A 25,467-nucleotide genomic window follows, 5' to 3' on the forward strand; every position below is an offset into this window, starting at 1 on the left:
TGACCTCTATTGTAGCCTGCTGCTATTTCATTTATTACTAAGGTCTCTTGATGGCATAATATCCTATAAATACAAAGTCTACTTCTGTCATTCCCTGATATTTGATCAACATTTTATCACAATGAATTATATCTGACACATGATAGTCTTAAACTAGATACTTCCGTTTACATGTCACAGAATTTTTTTTTTAAATGCTTTCATCAGTCATGGGTGGTAAAGATAGAACTAAGAATTTAATTCAAAAGGACAGATATGAGGTAGAATTTAGATGGAAAAAGCAAGTACAAGTCTGGTAGTTTCGTGCTCTGTACTTTATAACTATTCTATTCTCTACTCTTTGTGAGAGTCTTGGTTGATTAAAAAGCAAGGGATTCTCTGTTCTATCTATTTTATCTGAACAGCAGATATTTGTCATCTTTTGTAAATCTCTCTGTGGAGAGAAGCTGCTCATTTATGCTTTAATTTTGATCGCTAGCAGTTTTTGGCAAGTTATATAGAATGAGATTACGCATGTAGTTTTCACTTACCCCAAATAAAAATGGATTTAACCCATAAGTAAAGAATTCGACGCTAGAGAGGGTCCCTCTAATGTTTTGAACCGGAATTCACGTTTCTGATTTTAGAAATGATTCTGAAATGTTGTTAATGAAAACAGAGAACATGCATTATTACAGGTTTACAAGACTAACATTGATTAATGCATTTCTATGAAGGTAACTTTAATGGAAGGAAGGATGACTAACCTATTCTAAGGAATCTTCAGTTCTTATGTTCTGATACGACTGTTTAAATATTTCAGTCTGTCTCTCCAAGATAGAAAAACCTGCCTGAATAATAATGTAGAATATACCGTTCAGGGCACACTATAATTTTAGCTATCTCGAGTAAATTAAGACTCTGAATGAGATGTGTAATTTTAGAAGCGCTTCTTACCCGTAATCGAGCTTTGAATTGCGTCGCCTCCACACTTTATTGATTTGATAATAACTTCTAGAAATCTAGAATACCAGCGTTATCTAGTAAATAGAAACGGCAAATAACGAAAATCAATACATTGTTTGTCTGAAAGCGACAGATATTCTATAGAGTGCCCTATTGAAGTCTTACCGGGCTGTTCTCCAAATAACTGACATCGCTGATTAGAGCTCAATCACTGTCTCACACTTGACGTGCACTTGATGGCCATGCGCGTTACCAAGCTTGAATCCTTAAAATAAAGACTCTACTTATTATAATGTTTAAAAAGGGGCTTATCATTAAGGCTATCCTATCTAGGGGTTTAGCTGTCGTTTTACACATAACGTACCTATGTTATCGGCTCGTTACTTCTCCGCAATATGGCGAGATAAAGTCCGAACGGGTGGTTTGAATTTATGCAGCTTGCCAAGTTCCTGCCGGATAACAAATAACACTGCGTTATAAATTTTAAAGACAAAACGCCCGACTGCAGAGTCAAAGCGTGTAATTTGTCATGCTCGGGGTCAGCGGGTAGCGTACCATAAATCCTTAGATTGCAGCCGCGTGGAGGCGAACGTCTGACTCGGACGTGGTTCCGGGATAAAGTGAACATGGGGCCCGATTCGCGCGTATTTATGTTTGCACCGCTGCGAGTAATTAGATTGCTCCCGACGTATCTAGGGCTCATGAAACGCGAGGACAGACTATACTCTGGTGAGACATACGAGTAGTCACAAACTCTCACTCTCACTATTTAGAAGGCACACATAATTATTAATCATCAGTTTTGTGCTGCTATATTTAAACTTTACTCGCCATTGTGAGAATCTGAACTAAATGTAAAAAATTATAAAAATTGTCAATGCAGCAAAAGAGAAAATATATTTAAACAATATTGATCTGACTAGAAAGGAGCACATTTTACTATGTTCCTCTCTTGCAATATTCTTCTAGAGCTGTATATTTAAAACCAAAAAAATCACTGCACCAATTGTGAAACATTTCATAGACCATGGCCATGGTCCCAATGATTTTACTTGGCGCATATTAGAAAAAATTAACACTGCCGATGACAAAGGAGGTGAGGCAATACGCAAAAAACGCGAAGTCTTCTGGATTTTTTCTCTCAACACTTTCCGTGAGGGGTTGAACAGCGAAATCCCATGGGAAAACGCAATTTTTTAAATATACAGCTCTAGAAGAATATTGCAAGAGAGGAACATAGTAAAATGTGCTCCTTTCTAGTCAGCTCAATATTGTTTAAATATATTTTCTCTTTTGCTGCATTGACAATTTTTATAATTTTTTACATTTAGTTCAGATTCTCACAATGGCGAGTAAAGTTTAAATATAGCAGCACAAAACTGATGATTAATAATTATGTGTGCCTTCTAAATAGTGAGAGTGAGAGTTTGTGACTACTCGTATGTCTCACCAGAGTATAGTCTGTCCTCGCGTTTCATGAGCCCTAGATACGTCGGGAGCAATCTAATTACTCGCAGCGGTGCAAACATAAATACGCGCGAATCGGGCCCCATGTTCACTTTATCCCGGAACCACGTCCGAGTCAGACGTTCGCCTCCACGCGGCTGCAATCTAAGGATTTAAGGTACGCTACCCGCTGACCCCGAGCATGACAAATTACACGCTTTGACTCTGCAGTCGGGCGTTTTGTCTTTAAAATTTATAACGCAGTGTTATTTGTTATCCGGCAGGAACTTGGCAAGCTGCATAAATTCAAACCACCCGTTCGGACTTTATCTCGCCATATTGCGGAGAAGTAACGAGCCGATAACATAGGTACGTTATGTGTAAAACGACAGCTAAACCCCTAGATAGGATAGCCTTAATGATAAGCCCCTTTTTAAACATTATAATAAGTAGAGTCTTTATTTTAAGGATTCAAGCTTGGTAACGCGCATGGCCATCAAGTGCACGTCAAGTGTGAGACAGTGATTGAGCTCTAATCAGCGATGTCAGTTATTTGGAGAACAGCCCGGTAAGACTTCAATAGGGCACTCTATAGAATATCTGTCGCTTTCAGACAAACAATGTATTGATTTTCGTTATTTGCCGTTTCTATTTACTAGATAACGCTGGTATTCTAGATTTCTAGAAGTTATTATCAAATCAATAAAGTGTGGAGGCGACGCAATTCAAAGCTCGATTACGGGTAAGAAGCGCTTCTAAAATTACACATCTCATTCAGAGTCTTAATTTACTCGAGATAGCTAAAATTATAGTGTGCCCTGAACGGTATATTCTACATTATTATTCAGGCAGGTTTTTCTATCTTGGAGAGACAGACTGAAATATTTAAACAGTCGTATCAGAACATAAGAACTGAAGATTCCTTAGAATAGGTTAGTCATCCTTCCTTCCATTAAAGTTACCTTCATAGAAATGCATTAATCAATGTTAGTCTTGTAAACCTGTAATAATGCATGTTCTCTGTTTTCATTAACAACATTTCAGAATCATTTCTAAAATCAGAAACGTGAATTCCGGTTCAAAACATTAGAGGGACCCTCTCTAGCGTCGAATTCTTTACTTATGGGTTAAATCCATTTTTATTTGGGGTAAGTGAAAACTACATGCGTAATCTCATTCTATATAACTTGCCAAAAACTGCTAGCGATCAAAATTAAAGCATAAATGAGCAGCTTCTCTCCACAGAGAGATTTACAAAAGATGACAAATATCTGCTGTTCAGATAAAATAGATAGAACAGAGAATCCCTTGCTTTTTAATCAACCAAGACTCTCACAAAGAGTAGAGAATAGAATAGTTATAAAGTACAGAGCACGAAACTACCAGACTTGTACTTGCTTTTTCCATCTAAATTCTACCTCATATCTGTCCTTTTGAATTAAATTCTTAGTTCTATCTTTACCACCCATGACTGATGAAAGCATTTAAAAAAAAATTTCTGTGACATGTAAACGGAAGTATCTAGTTTAAGACTATCATGTGTCAGATATAATTCATTGTGATAAAATGTTGATCAAATATCAGGGAATGACAGAAGTAGACTTTGTATTTATAGGATATTATGCCATCAAGAGACCTTAGTAATAAATGAAATAGCAGCAGGCTACAATAGAGGTCATGTTATGCGATTTATGTTTCCCCATCTTTGGACTATCAGTTATATTTTAATTAAATGGACCTGAGTTTCCTGAACAGTGTTTCCTTGTTTTAATAGTACACATTTTTTACTAGTTACCTTTTAAGTTATATATATCTCTGTGATGATAATATTATAATAATTGAGAATGAAAAAATTAAACAATATATTGTTTTATTTTCAGCAAGTTGTAATTGGTCTTGAGAAAGGCGCTGGTCGCCGAAACGCGTCGACACACAACTTACTCTTCTATGTTCAAGAATTTTTATGTTATGATTGAAGTATATTGAATTTTTTATGAATTGTACATTTTTAGCTATTGTTTATGTGATTGCAATAAAATTGTGTAACTAATTGGAAACTGTTCACTCGTAGCGTTGGTCCTTTCACCACTGTGTCATTATTTCAGAATTACTGCCTAGGTAGTTTTCTCCACTGATTTATTCCCTGACCTAGGGGTTGATTGTTAATTGTTCGTACAGGGAACCCTTGTTGTTTACATGAAAGTGATCCACCTACATCCCTGAGTCACTTGAGCACTGTACGGGCGCATCCAGCATTCCTGAAAGCAAGATTAAAATAATACATCTCCTGGTAGCCATTTTAAGGATTTTCAATCCAATTCAATAATTCGCTGGAAACAACCATTCACTCCTGCAAACAAGTCATATATCTGTCATGAGATCAGGCCGCATGAGAAAGTTCTAAATTATTATGCCTGAACTACAGGTTGTGAAAGAGCAGCCCTGGCTCATGGGCCATTTACTCCAACAGAAGGAAGAACTTGCAGCAGTTAATCCAGAAAGTCAATGAAATCTCTTCTCACACTCCGAAATTGAAAAATTGCAAAATGATGCTTTAGGACCTCAAACCTCATGTCCAAAACCTACTTTCCAAATTCAGATCTGAGGTTTTCAGTTTCTAGTGACTATAGGCAAGGGTCGTCTTTATGCCGCCTTCGTAGATCTTAGGGCGGCATTTGATTTAGTTCCCGGTTGGAAATCATGGCTAGTTTTGAAACAGCTTGGGCTTCCCCTCAACCTTTTAACTTTGATCAGAATGCTCCACAAAGATAATAATGCCCAAATTACATGGGGGGGCAGGGGGAAGTTACTGAATCGTTCCCAGTGGAACGCGGTGTGAGATAGGGATGTGTGATGGCCCCTACGCTATTTTCGTTATATGTCAACGGGATAGCTGATGGTATGAGTGCAATACCAACTGATGCCCCTTCACTTTCAGGAGAAAAATTACCGATATTGATGTTTGCCGACGACACGTTGATCCTTTCCAAGACCCCTAGTAGGCTTCAGAAGGCATTAAAAATCTTTGAGGATTTTTGCTGCCAAAGGGGCTTGGAGGTCAACATTTCTAAGACAAAGCTAATGGCATTTAATACCCGTAATGAAAATCTTAGGGGTTTTAATATGAAGGATGGACCACTAGAATTAGTAAATGAGTTCACTTATTTAGGAGTGAACTTTCAAATAAGTATGAAGTGGGATCACCAAATTTATTTAGCCTCACTTAAACTCAGACAGATTTCGGGGGCTTGAAATTTATAATTTGAAAGCTGTTAGTTCATCACTATATGGCTCGGAAGTTTGGGGATACGAGAACCTTCTAGCTCTTACTATTTCTGAAAACAGGTTCCTAAGAAATATTACCAGACTACCCCAGAGTACCCCTATGTGCCCGTTGCTAATCGACCTGGGTAAGAAACCTATTGCAGCAGTAGCTACATTGCGCCCCCTTCTGTATTGGAGGAGACTGTGGTCTACACCTGAACTCACAGGCTATGCGCAGGGTTTCTTAGAAATAATTAGGGTTGATACATTACATCGTATTAAATGGTTATGGGAAGTTCGAAACCTTATAGTAGAGCTAGGCTTGATTTTGTTGTGGACTGATCCTGTAAACTCCAACTTTCCATCAAACGCTGTGCTAAAGACTAAATACTGGGAATGGTTTCTGGAAAAAAAAAGCAAGATAACATGCGTCAACTTCCCTTACCAGCCATTTTTGGGACCATAAAGTTGCCCCGAGGTTGGAACCCTACTGGGATACGATTACTAAACCCATGGACCACAAATTGTACTTCCAGTTCAGGGTGGGAACGCTCCCGGTGAGATTGTTTACCATTAAATAGTCAGCCCAAACTTCAACTAGGTGCCCGGGGTTTAGATCTTTTAATGAGTCTACGGCTCATATTCTTTTTGTTTGTGATGCCTATGCTGCCCTGCGGCGGGCCTGGCTGTTACCAATTTGTAGGCTCCTGGGCAGAATCGCAGTGGAAACGAGCTTTAGTGACTCATTTGGTTAAAAATCCCTCTCTGGACCCAAAATGTCCTAAGAATTACAGGACAATTTCTCTTCTGTCCTTTCCGGCCAAAATTGCGGAAAAAGTGGTCAGTAGGACGATCTCCAACCATCTGGGGCAGCATAAATTGCTGGAGGAGGCTCAGTTTGGCTTTCAGCTTGCTCATGGTACGGAGTCGGCCTGGTGACCGTGATGGACGAACTTCGGAGGCGGGCAGACAGGGGTCAGACAGCTATTCTTATTCTGCTTGACCAGTCTGCCGCATTTGACACGGTCTTCCATGGGACCTCTGTTGAGCAGGTTGGGGGAGGTGGAGGTGGAGGTGGAGGACTGTGCTCTGCAGTGGTTCCAATCTTTCCTTAAGGGTCAAACGCAGGCAGGGTCTCTCCCTCCTTACCGATCTGATTAACATCACACAAGGTGTTCCACAGTGCTCGGCAATCAGCCCGATTTTATTTAACATATATATGAAACCTCTGATTGCAGTCATTAAAGAGCATAAGATTAACATCAGAAATTATGCCGACGACACCCAGTTTATTCTCTCATTGGAGGGAGAGCAGACTACCTCTTTGGAGGAGTTCCATTGCTGCTTGCGTGATACAGCTCTGTGGCTGAAGGGTAATTCCCTGCAATTCAACGCAGGCAAGACGGAGGTGTTCTTCTGTTCTGCGGATAGGGTTCCCTCGGTGTTGCCCAGTAACTTCTGGCCAAGTGATATGTCAACCGCAGTGAGACCCGTGGATACGGTTCGCAACCTGGGCATCATGTTTAATAACAAGCTAACTATGGAGGCTCAGGTTACCAGAACAGTTGGTAGCTGCCTTGCGATTATTAGATCTATACGGACATTTTTTCCTTTATTACCCCCCCAGGCACAGGCATTAGTTGCACAGAGCACAGTCCTGAGTAGATTGGATTATTGCAATGACCTCTGTTAGAATCTCCAACATTTCTTCTGGACAGACTTCTTAGGATTCAGTCCATCGCAGCTAAACTTGCCTTGGACTGGCCTAGAAGGTCCCCTGCCTCTCGGGCCCTGGCAGAACTACATTGGCTCCCGGTGGGGCAGAGGATTCAGTTTAAGTCCCTCTGCCTGGTATTTAAAACCCTGCATGGGCTGGGCCCTGTCTCATTGCAGCGGAAATTTGAGTGGTATGTTCCTGCTAGAAACCTCAGTTCCGCTTTGGTGAGATTAGTTAAGACCTCGAGGTTTAGGAAAGTCAGAATGGGTGGCAGAACCTTTATGGTCGCTGCGGCCAGACTGTGGAATGGGCTCCCTCTGGAATTCAGACAAGTTAGTGATCTCCTTCTCATCAGAAGAAGACTAAAAACATTGCTGTTTCCGAAAATCTAAGGACTGTATGTTTGGATAGTTTTTTAACCCCTGTCGCTCTTCTGCACGTTTCTCTACCATGTACTTTCAGTTTGCAAGCACCAGGATACCTGTTAGGTGATAGAGCGCTCTAGAAATGAAATAAATAAATAAAAAATAAAGGAGGGTGGCTGGGGAAGCTGAACGCATCTTGCGTACTGACACATCATTACCTATTGCACTAGCCATGGCAAAATTCTCAGAGTGAGTATGGATTCTGAGGGCTTGCCTAATTGCTTAGAGTATTTGCAAACGAAATATATAATGATTTTTTTATAACGCTGTAATTTGCACATATACAATTGTTTTATCCTTTTTAATCTGCTGTTTTTTAACGATTTTATTACATGTATTTTATTCATGGGGATGGGAAGTAGTTTTATCTAACGATTTATTATCTTTTATACTGGTGATTTTGTTATTTATTTGTATTTGTTGATTTACTCATTGCTTTTATGGCTGTAAAAGTCGAATAAATCCTTTTTGAAATGAAATGAAATAAAATGATCTGAGAGTCTTAGAACTGAGGAAGGAGCTGCAGCAGAAGTACACTCGACTACCTTGGAGGAGCAGATTCACAATTAAGTATTCATTATTTCCTTATTTGGTTGTAAAAACAACCATAAAAAGGGAAATACCACATACACAGTACAAAAATCAGTATAAGTTTAAAACAACAATATAAAAGCTGTTTTCAGTTTTAAAGGACAATATCACATATACGAGACCTTAAAAAAGCAATTGCTCAAATAAAAGCAATTTATTTAATCGGGTCTGGAGCGCCTTGATCTAAGGGCAGCATGTAATAAAAACAGAAGACAGCAGATAAAGCAAGTTCATTCGATAAAAGCTGCAAAAACACAAGAGGTGGATGAGCTTGAGAAAAGCTCAGTAGTTTCAGGGGATGACAAAAATTTTCCTTGGAACACTAAAATATTTACATAGCATCACAAAATGCAAGGTATTCCGTGGAGACCTATTGTCACAGCCACAGGGACCCAGTGTTACAGGAGAGGACTATCTATTTTGGGTAGACAAAAGATGATGAAGGAAATGAAACCTAAACCTTGTCAGAAGGAACCTATCCCTCTCGTAAATACAAGGGTTAAATATGGCTCCGTGCCTTGAACAGATTTCAGCAATATAAATCCACATGCCATCGGCTTCCTCAACTCAGGGTTTTCATGCAGTGATGCAGCCTGTTCTAAAAACAAATCCCTCAATCTCTTAAACCCTTGACAATGGACAAATTGGGGATTTGAAAATATATCCTTCCTGCCCATAGTTGCAAAGGCTGCCTTTACTAAGACAATCCAGCAGATTTTAAGTGCATGATTGAGGGATAAACAATCGGATAGGACCTGCCGTTTTAACTGGCAGCCCAACCCAGTCCAAATCTTGTTCCAGCAAAGCAGGGGTCGGAGGGTCGCAAGGTCTCCTATGAAGGCTACATCAAGCTCATCGTGGACATAGAAAGCTGGGGTGCTGCTAGTTACCTTCAAGATATGTCTAAGAAACCCATTATCTGCACCCTGGATCTTATCAATACTCGTGTAACCCCAGACCTCACACCATATAAGGCCCTATAAACACACTTAGCCTGATAAAGCTTGACCAGGGTACACAGGGCCAAGATCCCAGCCTCTAGGTAAAGCCTGCTACAGCAATCATAGCCTTAATGAGTTCACCCCTCTGCCCCTCAATCAGGGGTTTCCAGCTTTTATTTATGTCAAACAACACCCCTAGGTGTGAAAAAGCTGGAACTTTGGCCAGTGTATGGTTTTCCGTATGAAATGTTTTAGAGTTTGTGGACCAGGAGCCGATAACCATGACGTATTATTTTGAGAAATTGACCTCCAGGTCCAAATTACTCATTAAAGCAGCAAACCGATCCACTAATATCTGCAGGCCCACCATGGTACGAGCCATGAGAATGGCCTCATCTGCATATAGTAGGAAGAAAAGAGGCCTAATACCCACTTCCGGGCAGTCTGCCTGCACAGAAGGATGCGATTTTTCCAGCCCATTAATATAAATGGTAAACAGCGCTCCTTCAACATGCATCAGGTACACTGTGGTTGAAGACTTCAGTGCCCTTGTATGGACCACCACTTCAGTGTCCTAAAATACATCTAGTACTAACGGGGCCCAAAGTGCACTTTCTGTTGCCATCACCTTACCTGCTCCTATTCCAAAAAGAACAGCTAATGTCATTGTGTAGAAAGGGAATTACTGGGAGGGAGATGATGTGCCAATATTAGTTGAAAGGATAGCAATATAGGCCTGAGTCCCACATGTCAGAACTAACCTGTGCAGTGTGGTTGTATGGTGGTCATGAAGTGTCTTTTTTAGTAGGTGCAAATTAAATGTTTCTGTGGCACCTGAATTTAAAAGTTAAGATTGACATTTGTAAGTTGTGATTGGGTGCTGCTTCTATTTTTTGGAGGCGCGACTGTGTTCCTGTAGTGATTTGCAAAGATTACCATCTGCTCTGAACACGAGGAAGACTTTGGGTGAAAGTCCTCAGGTCCTACTGATTTCAGGAACTGCAGAGCTTTCAGCGACTGGCCAGACCCTGGCCAAGAAGTCCAGAAAATAATCCTCATTCTCCACTTGGGTTGTTAGATAGGGGATTAGGGTGACATTTAGAAATGAGCTAGTTTATGGTATAAATTGTTTTTGTATACGTTTCCATCCTTGATTTAGTAGGGGCATTTGTTGTGTTAATATTGTGTTGCCTTGCAACAGGATAGTTGGAGCTAGGATGGGAGGTAGATTGCTCTGCAGGGGGCACTGATATGGTAGTAATTAGTATAGTTGGTTATTGGGAAGTTTTTGTTCTTGAATGTGAGACTATATTTTCACACATATCTTAAAGAGAAATTGTTTTACATCTTTAAAAAAACGTTTTATTCCCTTTTTCAGAACATTACATGTCATGTGTTACTTTCAGTGAAGAAGTATAAGGCACAAGGAAAACAATACCTCAATCAGAACCACCTAATACATGTAAGCAATAAATGTGAAGAAAATAAAAATACAAATACAAATAAAGACAGTGCAGCAGCAGTATCATCGTGTATCAACAAATTGCGTGCAGGGGGATCAGAAGGAAAGTGTCATAAACTCCAGGGAGGGGTAAAGGGGAAAAGGTGTGGACACATTCAAACACAATTACTTAAGTATTATAGGGGTGACTACAGCTATTTGTCATGGAGAACCCAACACCAACAGGAGGACTAAGGAGGGGCTCGCCCCCAATCAGCCTCCTCCCCAAAGTGGGATGTGCCCTAGAGGCTCTGACGTGACCCGCTCGCAGGAGTGGATATGGGAGAATTGCGCTTTGAAGTGTTATTTCTGTGCACATGTTTGTCATGTGCTCCTGTCCTAAGCAAGCAAACCATTTCAGTATTATTTCCACCTGGTGAGCAGCTTCATTGGCAAATTGCAATGAGACTTTTAAATGGGACCCAGTATTACTTGTAATTGAGCTGAGTGGTATAACCACACAAAACTATGCGATAATACTGCTCCGCACAACTTCTAATGAGGCAATAGTCTGGCTCTGCCTTTATACATCAAGCTTCCCATACTTCATGTCCTTTTACCACATCCTCTTCATGCTGCATGCCCATGTGCTGCACTTTAAAAGGATTTTGCCATATCCAATTTCGCGTAGTGAATATACATTTCTATGCATTTGAAAGCATGTCATCTTTCGTTCAATATCTTCCTTATTTTTTCATTGCAAGCCACATTTATCTCGTATTATGTTTAAGGATTGTCTTATTCATTTTAGCACACATTGTATACATTCTGACATGGAGCATATTCATTTCAACAGGTGTGATATATACTTTTCAACATGTCTCCTATTCATTTCAACTGGCGTCATATTCCTTTTACCCCTTGTCATATTCATTTCAATGTATGTTAGATTTACATCAAAATGTGTCATATTCTTTCAATTGATGCATCATTTGTTTCAGCAAATGTTACTCTTTTTTTTAGTTCAAGTCATATTAACTTTATGACATACCACACTAATGTCAAGGTATGTCATCTTCATCTCAATCCATTCCATATTGACTTCAATGCGTGTCACATTAACTTTAGTGTAGATTACAATCATTTAACACTTTTTTTTGTTTAAGAAGTTTTTATTGAGTTTTAAATACATAAGAGAATTATAAGCAATAAGAAAACATACAGTATAATAAAATAAAACATTCAGGCAAATAACATGTGGTGAAATAACAATATTGTGAAAGAAAGGGAAAAAAAATAGAAGAGAGTAGAGAAAAAGAGAAAAATGAAGAGGAAGAGAAGAAGAGAGACAGTAAAGAGAAAAGAAAAGGAAGGATCAAAAAGGTGAGAAGAAAGCATTAAAGAGAGAAAGAGGAGTTAATGTATAGAAGAGTGAGAGGAAAGATATGTAGTAAAAGGAAGCCACAGAAGATCAGATTTAATTTTTTGAGACAGAGAATAGGAGGAAACAGTAGAAATCCTGTGTTCATCACAGATAAAATTCCACCAAGTTAGTAAAGCTATTTTAGAATTATCTTTCCAAGATGATAAAATAACTTTAAAAGCTAATGCAATAAAAAGGTCAAATAATCTGGAAACAGAAGATGTAACATTCACTTCAGGTGATAAAGAACCTAGAAAAACATTCTGTAGTGTTAAAGTAACATTGAATTTAAAAATAGACATGCAAGTATTCCAAACAGATTTCCAAAAGAAAAAAACATTAGAACAGTCGTAAAGTTGATGTTTTAATGTGCCCATTTCATTAGAACATGACCAACATAATGGAGAAGAAACTGGTGAAAATTTGCATATAGTAACTGGGGTAATAAGAGATCTATGGTAAATAAAGTACAGAGATTGGGTTATATGGGCAGCAGCGGATACTTTGAATAACTTCGACCATAATTTGTCCCAGGTTGTAATAGGAAAGCAAACGGATAAATCAGTTTCCCATGCAATCTCAGTGTGGGACTTAGGTCTTTCAATAATATCGGACAATAATAATTTATATATGAGAGCAGCTTTAGGTTTGTGAAGTGAAAATAAGGGGTATAGAGGAGTAGTGGGTGATACAGACGGTGTGTGAGGAGGAAGGGAAAAAGTGGCTAGATGAGATTGTATAGCATTAACAATAATATTATATTCAGGGAGAAAAGAGTCAGGTAATTGATAAGTTGTTTGCAAAGTATGGAATGGAACAGTGGAGTAATTGTGAAGCAACTGTTGTACGAAAATAATACCCTTTTCTTTCCAATACCTGTAGTAAAAGATTTGCCTTTATATTTAGGAAATGTATTATACCATACAGTAGAGGACAGAAAACATTGAATTGGGGAAAAGTCCTTGGAAAATGTATTTTATAATAAAGATTGGGAGTATTTTAAAACAGGATTAGTGGACAAAAAGTTACAGTTTGACATAAAAACTACATGTTGAAAAGAAAAATCTTTTAAGAAGGAACGTTCAAAAATAATCCATCTTGGGATGGGAGTATACATAAAATCATAAGCTAGTGCAAAAGATTGCTTAATCAAAAAAGCTGAATGATAAGCTTTAAAGTTTGGGAAGCGCACACCACCCTCGTCTTTAGGACAAATGAGTGTGTTTAAGGCAATTCTTGGGTGTTTATTATTCCACAAGAATTTTGTACAAATAGAGTTAATACGTGAAATATATACATTTTTAATTCTGACGGGAAACATAGACAGTGTATATAGAACGTGTGGTACAATCATTATTTTAATGGTATCTAACCTGCCCCACCAAGAAAGATACAGGGGTGACCAAGAAAGGAGTAGTGATTGGATTTTATCTAATAATGCATGAAACATGAACTGAATTGTATCATTTAGGGATGATGAAAACCAAATGCCGAGGTATTTAAGTTTTAAAGGACACCAAGCAAAATTAGTATCACTAAACATAAATTGATAGCATATAGAATTTAAAGGTAGGACTTCTGTTTTTGAAAGGTTGAGTTTGTAAACAGAGACACTAGAGTATAGCCGAAGTTTATTCATAAAGAGATTTAACAGGATTAGACATATAGACCAATATATCATCTGCATAAGCAGATAGCTTAGTTTCGACAGAGTTATGTTTAAAACCAGCAATTTGAGAATTAGTACAAATACGTTCTAAAAAGAGGTTCAAGGCATAGTATAAATAATAAAGGGGAAAGAGGACATCCTTGTCTTGTGCCTCTGGATAGAGAAAAACATTTGGAAAAATGACTATTAACAAAAATGCTGGCTCGAGGACAGGAATATAAAAGTTTAATATATGAAATAAAAGAGGGCCCAAAACCAAATCATTGGAGAGTATGGAACATGAATTGCCAATTAATACGGTTGAATGCTTTTTCACATCTAAAGACAGGGCTGCAAGGGGAGATTTGTATTTTTTCCCATATGAAATGATATTAGCAAACACCCAGCATTATCAGATGCCAGTCTACCCTTTACAAACCCAACTTGATCAGTTTTGATCAAAAGAGGAATGATAGTTTCAAGTCTGGATGCAAGAATTTCGGCAAAAATGTTGCAATCATAATTGATTAATGATATAGGCCGATAGTTTTTACAATAAGAATGATCTTTATCAGGTTTGGGAATTATCACAATTAAGGCATCCATAAAAGATCCGGAAGCTTTAGATTCTGAAATAAAGGAATTAAAAAGTGATAGGAGTTTGGGGACAAAAATGGAATTAAAGGTGGTATCAAATTCTACAGATAGACCATCGGGCCCTGGAGCCTTCGATATTTTAAAATATTTGATAGAATTAGAAATATCCTGAAGAGTGATGTATTTTTCTAGTGTGAGTAATTCGTCAGGGAGGGAAGGTGGGGTAGAGAGACCCGAAAAAAATGTGGTCAAATTTGGAGAGGAGGGAAAAGTATCCCCAGAGTAAAGAGATTTATAATATTCCTGAAAGACCTCGGCAATATCTTCATCTGATGAGACTAATTTATTAGTAGATTCATTAAGGATAGGGCCAATATTTTTACGTTCAGATTTAATTTTTAAAAAATTAGCTAGCATCTTACCCGCTTTATTCTGACCCCCATGATATTTAGATTTAATCTTGAGCAAGATATTACAAGCTTCAGTAGTTGCTAATTTATAAAGTTCAGATTTTGCTTTGATCAAATCATGAGGGTAGAGGATGATCGAGAAGTAAAATACACATGCTCCAAGTCTTTAAGTTTGTGTAGCTGATCTTCGTATTTCTTCTCGGCGGATTTCTTTTTTTTCGAGACATAGGACATAGTGAAGGCACGAAATGCAGCCTTGAAAGCATTCCAGTTATTAGAAACAGAGGTATCCAGTGGGTTATTGATAGTAAAAAATTCATTAATAAAAGTACTAGCTTCTTTGATAAAAATCGCGTCTGATAACAAAAAAGTATTAAGTTTCCATCGGCTAAAATGAGAGGAGGTAAGTGACAGGTACAAAGCATCGTGAACAGGGGCATGGTCCGAGATAAAAATGGACCCAATTTCAGAGTGTTGGATAGAAGGAAGCAAGGGTTTGCTGACCAAAATATAGTTAATCCTAGAACGGGTGTGATGAACATTGGAAAATAAAGTAAATTCACGTAAATCAGAATTACAAGTTTTCCAAACATCATATAAGGAACAAGAGGTAATGGCAGATTGAAAGGCTTTATAAGTTTTATCAGGTTGAAATTTACATGTAGACAGTCTATCAGAGAAAGGATCAAACCATTGGTTGAAGTCACCAGCAACGATGATATTAGGGCAATCAATAGATGAGAGAAGAATTCTAATATTATTCCAAATTTAAGGATCAGGTTTAACAGGACCATAAATATTTAATAGGACTATTGTTTTGTTTTGTACCACAATCTTTGCCATTACCCATCGTCCGTCATCATCATATTGTGTAGATAAAATGTGTACTGCCAAAGCTTTGTGAAACAATATTGCAACACCCCTGTTTTTGTTGGAAGCAGGTGAAAAAACAACTTGAAGAATGAGAAAATACCTTTTGCCTGGATTCTCAAGACCATGGAGGTGCAACGTAACAAAGTTACACATAATGGAGGGATGGAGGGGTATAACACAGTTGGAGTCGATACACTTCAAGGGTATAACTACAAGAAAAAACACACCACAAGAAAAAATTACATATAGAGCACACTAAAACAAATCCCACAATACCAAGGTACATTAAAACAAAGACAGAAAAGAATGTTGAAAAGATAAAAACAAAATGAACAATGAAGCATGAAGAAAAGAGTAGAGCAGAAGAAAAGAAAAGGAAAAGAAAAAGAGAAAGAGAAAGAGAAAGAAGAAAAAGAAGGAAGTGAACAAACAGATCAGGGCAGAACAGCCAGACCTGTGACAAGAAGAAAGAACAATGAAGGGAGAGCATGGTGACGCAGAGCGAAGCGGATCTCATAAGGATGAATAAAGAAAAACGAGAGCCTCAATAAGAGGGAAATCATGTAAAAGAGATAAGGAGAAAAAGAGAAGAGAAGAGAAGAGGGAAGAGGAATGAAAAAGAAATAAAGGTAATACATGTCAAAGATACTGGAGGAAAGGAAAACATATGAATGTAAAAAGATAGAGCTGATAAGCTAATTATAGAAAGACAGAAAGAGATGAGCAAAACAAAGAAAATCAGATATTAGTATCCATTCCAGCGGAAGAAAGAGAGTGAAGAAATAGTGTTACCTTTTCAGGATCATCGAAGGATCGTGAGCGCCCATTATGAGTAATCTTGCAGAGACAAGGATGAAGTATTCCATATTGAATATTAAGATGTCTCATCAGAGGGCGTAGAGCTAGAAATTCATTTTGACGTGCGTTGGTTGCATTGGAGATGTCTTGTGAAATGAAGATGTTATGACCAGACCGAATAAGACGACGCTTGAGTTTAACAGCCTTCAGGACAGTCATCAATTCAGTAAATTCCAGAAATAGCATAATGATTCCACATGGCTTCGCAGAGTTAGAGGTAGGACGACCTAGGCGATGCGCTCTTTGGATGTTGAGGGGAGTATTTGAAGATGGAAGATTTAGAAGCTCAGGGAGAAATTTTTGAAGAAAAAGTACCATGTCTGGGCCTTGAACATTTTCCGGTAAACCATAAAGGAGTAAGTTGTTACGACGGTTACAATTTTCCAAGTCCTCTGTGTGGATTTTCAATTTATGAATTTCCTGCTCTAATATTGGAATCTTTGTGGAGATATCTTGTAGGCCGCTAACACGTTGTTCTAAGTCCAGTACCTTACTCTCCATAGCAATCCACCTCTCCTCAATTTGTTGCAATTTTTCGTTCGTTGCAGACATAAAAGGCTGGAGACCATGCACTTCATCCAGGATAGAGTCCAGAACCGGGTTTTGAGAGGAATGAATAGGAGACGGTGGGTCATTTTAATATCGCTTTGGCTTCCTGCGCGTGATAGAGGATCTGGCACAGTGTGAGTCGTTAGCCATAATAGTAGGAATAGCAAGAGAGCTCTGTGAAGAGCTCAGCAGACCGATCCAACAAAATTGGAATTTGAAATTAGTGCAAACGTGAAAAGAAAACTCAAAGAATGCACATAAAATATTCCTCAGGAAGAAACAGTAGAAATCCGTGTGGTATTGAAGAGGATATAAAAAAATGTGAGCTCAGCGGCTATTGATAGCGGCCGCCCACATCTTCAACATGAGAAGGAATGCCAAAGAAAGCAGGATTAGACTCCAGCAAAAATTCAAGTCCGTGCAAACCCAACTCGTTGCAGGGGACCAGCAAATCAAATTATTCATTTCATGAATAATAATGAGATCTCTTAACTTTGAAAATAGTAATGAAGTCCAAGGAGTACAGATGTCCTAGAGCGCTCTTTAATTGAAATTATTAAATGGAATGGCACTAGAGAAAATCCTCAAAAGTATAACAGGAAAAAAGTACAGTGCCACAAGTAAAACATGCGCAGCAAGATAAAATAACATCCAGTCATATCTTTCCTGAAGAAAAAAAAAGTACCAAAATCCACAGGTTTGAGGAAAGCAATTCATTTACAGTAAAAATATTGTAGAAAGCCAGAGGAAAAGCAGGTCAAAACATGTTGCCAAAGATAGGGGCCTCAAGAGAACAAAAGTTCCAGAGAAATTACCGGAGCATGTAGAAACGCGAGTGCGGCGTCCTAAAATGGCGGCCGCCAACGTCTTATGTGAAGAAAGCAGCAACGGAACAACAACTTAGGCGTCCAGTACGGAAAGATGTCGCAATCATGAGCACCGCATCTTCCGACGCCACAGTCAGCTTCTTCGAGGAAGAAAGACAGCGTAGAAGCGACTCTTAGAGGTAAATGAGTCCCGCCGATAAGCGGAGCTCATGAAGGATCCGCCATTTCACTACGGCGGCAAGCCACGCCCCCCCCAATCATTTAACACTTTTCATACTCATTTCATCACATTGGATATTCATTTGAGCATATGCCATATTTCTTTCAGTGTGGCTTATATGCATTCCAACATGTTTTGACTTAATATTCACAAGTGTAATCGCCATTTAAAGTATGCCATATTCATTTCAATACGAGTCTTATTAATTTCAATGTGGGTCATATTCTTTTCAAAACCAGTCATATTTATAGCAATAGGTGTAATGCTCATTTGAAAGTCGGTCATATTCTTTTCAATTTGCATTATATTAATTTCAAAATAGAATATATTTATTTTAACATGTGTCGTGTTAATGTAATTGAAAGGTGTATTCATTTGAGGGTATCATGTTTATTTCAACATATGTCTTATTCCTTTTAACATGGCAATAACATCAAGAAATGTGCTTTTTTTATGAAAGTCATATTAATTTCAATGCATGCTATAGCCTTTTCAGTGAAGGCCACCATCTTTTCAGTGCAGTTGAAAAATATTTTAGTGTATATTTTATTCAATTAAGCATATTTGTTAATCATATGATTTTCTAAGCAAATTGTTCATGCTGCTGGGAATCTTATTTGATTTGCTACAGGATGTTGTGATACTATCATGTATCACATTGGCTTTGAAATATGATATATTTCTATTGTTGTGTGTTTTATTATTTGTGCTATGTGCTATGCATTTCAAGAAGGATCATATTTGTAGAACTGTAATTTTGACATGAAAATCTTCACATAGAAAACTTTCATCAAATGGTTTTAACATTGATGATGGTTAATAGTAATCCTCAAGCAATAAGAATCTTACAGGTTGTTAGACTTGGCATTTCCAGCAGGTATACCCACAGACTTTTAGCTTTTTGACCTCCTACTGTTTTTGACCTATTTTACATTGGTTTTGGGACTATGGGTACTTTACCACTACTATTCAATGCTAAAGTGCATACGCTCTCCATGGAAATTGTGTTATGATTGGTTTTCCATGATTGGAGTATTTTATTTACTAGTAAGATCCTAGTACAATGCACTGTGTGTGACAAGTGCCTTTAATTCGAATGCTACTAGTGGGCTTGTAGTACTGGTTGTGTCACCCACACAAGTAGCCTTTCAAAGGTGTCTCAGACCTGCCACTGCAGTGTCTGCGCGGAGTCTTTACTGCCATGTCCACCTGGCAAGTGCATCGACTCTCCAGGCCCAAATCTTCCCTTTTCTTACATGTAAGGCACCCCTCAGGTAGGCCCAAGGTACCACCATGAGCAGGGTGCAGTGTATGTGAAAATTAGGACATGTACTGGTGTGTTTAACGTGTACTGATAGTTCAAATACTCTTTTTTGTTTTTCACTATTGAAAGGCTATCTGTTCCATAGGTTAACATTGGAGCTGCCTTGTAACATTTTACAAGCTTAACTTTCCATTGGGATACTACAGAGGAATGGAGTTTGAGCTTCCGGAACTCAGAAAATTAAAAATACATCTTTTAGATGATTTTTATATTGTGTGTTTAAAAATGCCACTTTTAGAAAGTAGGCATTTTCTTGCTTAACCATCTTGTGTGCCTCTGCCATTTGTGTATTCACCATCTCAGTTGGGAGTGACAGGAGTTGGCATTTGCATTCACGCTAGACACAAGGGGGGTTTGAGGTATGTTGCGCCTTTCCCGGGTGTCTCATAGCCAGGCTGAATAGACCTGCCTGCATTTAAAGTAGTGGGATGAGTTGTCGCTTGCACCTGAATGGACTGTGGCTGCCTTCCACAAAGCTGTCTCCCCCTCCTGTAGAAAACCTGGTCTGTGCCAGGCAGCGCTGGTTTATGTGTGCCAGCGGAACTTTGTTTGTACCAACTTCAAAGGAAAATAATGTGGTATAAATATTGAGGACCTGACCCCAGAACTTTAGATTACTGCTGTACTAAGGAACCTACCAGGAAGAAGAGCTGGAAGAGCTGCCAGGAGGAGTACTGCCCCTTTGATGTTGTTACTTTGTTGTGTTGCCCTGCAGTTGTTGCTTCTGTCTTGGGCAGGGAAAGGACTGGACTGTTTTTCTGCATACTAAGTATCTCAAAGGGCGTGATGATGAGCTTGCCTCCTGTTGTAAGTCTCAGGGAAAGCAAAGACTTTAACATCTTCTGGGTACTGGCTTCTGGAACTGGAGGTTTCAGTTGCCACAGAGGAGAAAAGTAACGCAAGGGCGTCAAGGACGCTGCTGCTGGCTCTGTGATCTGAAAGCACAGCCGTGGCCACTGAGCCGCTGTTTGCACCGTGACCTTTGGGCACTGCACCGCCTCCATCCACACCATTGCCCTGTTCACACCATCAACACCGCTCCAAGATGCCATCAACGTCGCTGCCTGCACTATAGTTTGGAGACACCGCTCATAAGTTACACGATGCACCATTCCATCCCACACCACAGCTTTGGCCCACCGCTGCCAGCACCATCGACTCCAGTTTGTCAACCAACGCAGCTGCCAATGCAGCTGCATGCACCCCGGCCTGTGGGCCCTGCACACTGTATTGCCACGGCTTGCACCACAGCCTTGGCTCTACTGACAACAGCGGTTACACAACAACAACGCTGTCTGCAGCATGACCTGTCAGCACTGCAAAGATCCCGGCTCACTTTGCGTTGCAGCCCTGGTCTCACTGACACTGGTTGATGACTGTCACCAAGCAGCTACCTGCACCACGACCTGAAGGCACCGCACATCGTACCATTCGACTGCACACCCCAGCCCCCACTCCTGCTGACGCTCCTGACTTCAAACTCATGGAGTTTGACCTGCAACGCCTCTGACTTCAAAGGCCCAATGACTCCTGTACCAACGTCGGGAACCAAAGCCTGCTGACACTGCTCCTCCAGAGCTCACCGCAAGGTCCGACGCCGTGCCTATACAAAGGTGCAGTTTTACAGGTCTCTCCGACACTGTAGCAGTCCGGCGCCGCCGACACTGGCCGAAACTATTGAATTTCTTTGTTCACAATGCTGTTATAACTCCAGATGGAGCTATCAAGTTCAAGGAACTGTATATAAAGCCTATGTTTGCATTATTCATATTTTGATAACTCTATGTTGGAGTTTTACAGTTTTGGTCTTGTTTTACACAGATAAATATTGGATATGTTTTTAAAAATGGTGTGGTGTTCTTTTGTAGTGTTTTCACTGTATTATGGTTTGTTTTGTGCAAATACTTTACACATTGTCTCTGAGATAAGCCAGCTTGCTTATGTCAAGCTACAAAGGGGTGGGCAGGGGTTATTTTAGAAGTGTAATCCCCTTATCTTGACTATATTCGTGAATTCTGCCTGGCTTAGGTGCATACCCGAGCCAACCAGAAAACCCATTTCTAACACAGGTTGAAGATCATTATGGAAAGCGCAGAATTAGATTATATTTATAAGGTGTACCACACATTAGCCAGTGATTTGTGTTTTATGTGGCACAGCTTTAAAACACTTTAGTGATAAATCAGTTGATCTTCTGTGCAAACAACATGTCTATCAAAACTGACATCGTAGTTTGTATTCTATGAATTCTTTTGAGAAAGGTAATTAGCAGTGTCATGGTCCTGAGATACCATACATTCATTCTTGGCCTCAATGCATTTTGTAGCTAAGCGTTTCTTCAGAGGCACACATTCTCCAGTGTACGGTCATTACTTCAGGGGTGGAGAGAGCTATTGTGGGTGCAAATTCATCTCAGGACCAACTGCTGTGAATCAGGTGACACAAATCACTGAATGGCTTTTGCTAATATTACCAAGTAATTCAATGTGACATGGACCGACTTGTACAATCCTTTTCTTTTGACCATTGATGTTAAGTGTTAGTTTGCTCCAATTGGTTTCATAGCAGGAAATCAATTATAAAACTACAGAGCAGGCTTATTGAATCTTTGATGACATGGACCCATATGGTTTATGTGTGCCTAGATACTGGTTAACAACAAATCACATATTCATAGATTGTACATATTTTCTCCATTTATTTTTTCAGTGTTGAGTGGCTATTTCCCTCTGACAAAATCAGTGTGGGTTTATTGTATCTCTGTAGACAAAATATGAAGAAAAAAAAATTCCCTGCTGAAAAACAGCATTGACTGGCATAAAAAGAAATGAAGCTAAATGACACACCTTGCAGTATGGGATATGCTAAATAGCGCATTGATGTAAATTTGCCATGCTTGAGTCATTACACTAGCACTATATTTAGAAGTTGTGTGAAGACAATTGCAACTCAGACCTTCTTGGGTGTTTAGACAGAATATCAGGCAAAAATATCATGGGGCAAAATATTGTGTCAAGAATATCAAGGGCAAAAATATACTGAAGGTAAGTTTCTCTAGGTAAGTAAAGTTTTCCTATATGTAACTCCACATATGTACCTTGACAATATATATATCTTCAAGGTACGTAGATGTGGAATTAAGAATAGCAAATCTATACTTACCTATTTGCATTTTGATCCTCAATCATTTTGACGCGAAATTTGTCCACACAATATTTTTGGTTCCGATATTCTGTCAGTGATCCTCATCTCGGAGACTACTGTAAAATGCTTTGAAAATTAAATCCATACACTTAAATGTGAGTGATCAACATGCCAACAGCCAGGAAATGTTTACTTATCTTTCCTGGCAGATTGTTAGCTTATTTTTTTTATGTGTTGGTTTTTTAATGCGATTTAATTTAGGAGTGGGTGAAGGTCATCGGATTCTACTCTGAGGAATTCCACTGAGGTATCTAAAAACTCTGTTAAATGAAGTGGAGTTCTGCATGCAACGAAATGCCACCCGGTCCTACCTAAACCAACAAACCACCAGCCTGGCCACCTGAGAACCAGCTCAGGGCCATACTAGTGCTTTATTCGGACCTACATCCAGGCACTGGCCCTTTGGTATCCCCGTCCTCGCTTACACCCCAAACCAGTATGGCCGACCATAGTAACTAAACAAACCACTGAGATGAAGAAGAACCAGCTCATTGCCATCTAACATGTTCTGTAGTACCTTATGGTTATGAGCACAAGCCTACACTCTCACCAGGAACGCTGGGCCCAAGGCTGAATGCTGGCACAGGGGCAGGGTGAGAGCAGCTGCACCTGCCCGTTAACCACTTGTCTCAGAGTCTGCATTAGGTAGAATCTATGATGACACAAGGTGTCTGGATGTTACACATAATACGGAAAACATCACCTGAAGCGACAAATGACGACAAGAAGTTGCTTTGGAATTTGCTGCATGCAGTCTTCTCGAGGTGTTTCCACGCAGTGCTGGCTGTGAGTGGGCCTCCTTGACCAAGCTTCTCCCTGCAGCTCTTCAGACTGTCTAGCTATGTTCTTCTCCTCCACCAGGTTCCACTCAAACAGCAAGCTGCGCTTCCACACAAGTCTCTGAAGTGCAGGTACGGAAGCCTTCCAATGTAATATAATGAAGTTGCGGAAGCCGCCTTACTTTTCTAGCTACCAGTACTGATTCGATGCATTGTGGTGTCCTGTCTGTCATTGGTTGTCCATTACGGATAGCCGAGACCCGATGAGAGTCTGGTAGTTTCTATTATCACGATGTAGTCAGGAATGCAACTGGAGCAGAGGCAAAACAGCAGGAAGTTTTGCCTGAACTTTAGATTACTGCTGTACTAAGGAACCTGCCAGGAAGAAGAGCTGGAAGAGCTGCCGGGAGGAGTACTGCCCCTTTGATGTTGTTGCTTTGTTGGGTTGAAGTAAATGAACTATATCTCAAAAAATTAAATAAATGCTCAAGACCACGTAATTCTTTTATTGGCCTTCAGTTTGTTAAATAATGCTAACAGCGATCGAAACGTGATGGCTAGTGCATTTTTTCCTGTTGTAACTCGTGGGCCAGCAACACTTATTGTGCCACCCACCCACCTACGTACCCCTTAAAACACATCCCAGGCCTGCCATTGCAGCGTGAATGTAGTTTTGAACTGCCAATTTGGCTTGGTAATATAACCCACTTGCCAAACCTTGAACTCCTCTTTTATGGCATATAAATCATCTCTAAGGTAGGCCCTAGGTAGTCCAATATAGCATTGTGTATTGGAATTAAAAGGTTCGACATGTACTTTTAGGTTTTACATGCCCTGGAAGCGAATAATCCTTAATTCATTTTTCGCTTTGAGGCCTACCTCTCCCATAGTATAGCATAGGTAGCTTTATTGCATATAAGTGCTAACTTTAAATTGGGAACAGGTGAACATTTCAAGTTTGGTGTCTGATAAATTGTAATTATTATTCCTTTTTAATGGTCAAGTCAGATTTTAAGTTACAATTTTGAAAATGCCACTCATAGAAATGTAAATTGAGGGGAAGCTTTTTACAGGTTCCATCAAGTTGCACAGCCATGAACTCAGTATGAATCCAATTAATTAAATTCAACAGTGTTTATCTTCCTTTTATCAATTTTTTATTTGTATCCATTTAATTATTCATCCTTTATTTTACTGTTACTTCAATTAGATTTATCCATACACTTTCTGCTCTGAAGATATTCAAGCAAACTCCAAGGCACAAGTAGGTTCCACATATCATGCTGTTTATTTAAAAAGAACCCAATGCATTTCGGGATGAAAAAAATCCCTTCGTCAGAGGCATCTAAAACGTAATGCAAACAAAGTAATTATATTTAACCCAACATCATCTATACTGTGCATTTGAATAATCACCATACATATATTGTGATTCCAAAATATTCAAGAGGATAAATAGTAAATACCACATCTTATACTCCTTCATTTAATATAACAAAAATACACGTAATGATCGCCAATTGTGCTCCTGTATCTACAACTACGACCGTATGAGATATACTATGTAGCACCGTCCTTTTAATATTAGGCAATATTCCCTTAACTAACACTCAACAGTTTTGATAACATTCACGCTTACCATGATATGCGTTTTTGATCCCTCAGACCATGTCGAAAATACGAATTATGTGAACAAACTTCTTCTCCAGTAATGACATGTTCCATTTCGAGCGTGCCGTAGCACGAATATTGCATTTAAGTGTGTGCTTCATCTATCGGTGAAAACCTATTTCACTAAGTTCCCTGCCCTTCTCAATTACCATCAGGTGTTAAACTCTCGTTCCCCTCAACCCAACCAACGGTCTAGTTCATATGCCATTTTCATAATCCTACTCCCGATACTTAAATGACTACATATCCCAACATGCATCTTGTCATAGTTAACCAAACATTGGATTATTGTTGTTATACATTCCCAATTAAAA

The sequence above is a fragment of the Lissotriton helveticus genome, chromosome 10, assembly GCF_964261635.1.
Source record: "Lissotriton helveticus chromosome 10, aLisHel1.1, whole genome shotgun sequence".
NCBI classification, from domain to species: domain Eukaryota; kingdom Metazoa; phylum Chordata; class Amphibia; order Caudata; family Salamandridae; genus Lissotriton; species Lissotriton helveticus.